Here is a 2,024-nt window from a genome sequence, read left to right as displayed (position 1 = left end):
GATGCTGTCATCAAGACAGCTGTCTCTTTCCTAGCACTGAAAAGATACGGGTACTAAGATGGTTCTCCTGAGATGGTGTGGGACAGGCTGGGCCTGTCGGGTGAGTTGAGTGGGAGCAGGTTGGAGGCAGGTGGCAGGGTCCTGTCAGAGAAGATGCACAGGACACCTCTCACAGGCATGTGTTAGGACTGTTAGTACCAATGGGTTTCTTGTGTGGGCCAGGCCTAGGGGAGGAGGTGGTGGTAATTATTCTCCAAACACACCGAAGTTACCCATCTTTATACTGTTAGGTCTTTGCAAACGTCTGTCCTTATCTTAGAGTTCCTTTCTCCCTTTTCTGTGTGTAAACATTTATCCATCCACAATAAGCCGGTTCACAAGCTGTCCCCCAGAAGGCCTTCTCTGACTCTAGCGTCACCTTTCCCTTTCAATTTCCTGGCTCCTGCTACCTGTGTCTGGTGATGTGCTGGAACAGGCTTGTGTCATCTCATGAAGGACAATTATGTGCCTGACATCAATATCACAGCTTGTTGTCAACTGTGGTAGGTGTATTTGCACCATAGAACACAGCGAATGCTATAAACAGGGGCTTTCTCCTCTCTGCAGGACCAGCACACAACTATCTACTCCTACTGATGTACATTTGCTTGGCTCCCCTGCTAATGAGTCTGCCTTACCTATGGGATAATGAGTTTCTTAGGGGCAGAGACTGTCTTCTTTATCCTTTCATCCCAAGGACACAGCAGAGTATGTGTTCTGCTGCAGGTGATAAGCAAATTCTTATTGTTCAGTGAATTGGATAGACAATAAATATTGGAGGAATCCAGAGGGCGGAATGAGATCAGAGTGAGTCAAGAGAGAGAGGAGAACATCTGAGTTGGATCTTGGGGCATGGGTGATGGTCATGGGTGGAGGAGATGTAGTCAGGATCCCCAGGGGACATTGTCAATTTCAGTGCAAGGCAATTCTCATCTGGGAAGAGGGTCCTGTGAGGCATTCTTTGCTGTGGATGGAAGTTACCCGTATGCACTAGCTCAAGGTCCTTATTCAACCTCAGCTATACGGAATATGGGGAGGGGTATTTGGGGGTAGGTCCTTGGCTTAGCTTTCTAGATCCCAAATCCTACACATTACCACATTCCACATTTGTACTCTGTATGAAATAGAGCAGTTGGTGGGTCCTTTTCATTATTAAGTCTTAAGCTACTTCTGCTGTCAGCATAGTTGATTTCCTTTTATGCAACATCCAGTGAAGCTGGAAGAACATTCCAGGCAAGTGGAAAACATAATTTCTACCGGAGCGTCCCTGAAGGGAGAAGCAGATAATCCTGTAGCTGGGATTGCCCACTGTCAGCAGGCACCATTTATCATTTGGGTGTCTTCCTCCCCACTGTGTGACTGTTGGGGTGCACTTGTGATGAGAGAAACTCTCTGGGTGCCGGGAGGCATACCTGGTTTTAGTTGCTTTCTCCTCTTTTGTCCTTTCTTGGTTTGACAATGGATAAACAAAGTTTCCATGGTGAGGACATCAGGCTTCGAGGCAAGGTGGTGTGACAGGAGCCTCATGCCACCTCACTGGCACCTGTGCCTTGCCATGAGCCACTATGGGGAGGTACACACCTGGTAGGACTGGGGAGATACAGTCCATCTCACAGCAGGACAGGCAACAACCTGTGGCTATCGAGGGTCTGAGGAAGCAGGGGTAGGAAGATCTTGACCTTCACCCAATCTATTATTCCCTTTCCTGCCCACCCACAGGAGAGTGACTAGGAAGGTGTGGTTGGTCTGGTGCCCTGACAGCCCTGAGGGAAGTGAAGCGATGAAAGATTTAGAAGCCTGTAAAGGACACAGTTCCTATTTGCTTCCCATTTTCCATCGTTATGGGTAATTGAGTGTTGACTGCAGTATTTATCGAGCCCCTGCCTCTGGTCTACCAGAGGCTTTTGCTGGCTGCGAAATGCGGTGCTTTCAAGGCTGGTGGGGGCGCTACTGGGCTGGGCTCCTGCTCTGTCATCCTTCAATTA

Source organism: Sciurus vulgaris (genome assembly GCF_902686455.1).
Source record: "Sciurus vulgaris genome assembly, chromosome: 5".
NCBI lineage: Eukaryota > Metazoa > Chordata > Mammalia > Rodentia > Sciuridae > Sciurus > Sciurus vulgaris.
The sequence above is the reverse complement of the archived record's forward strand: the minus strand, read 5'-3'. Positions refer to the sequence as shown.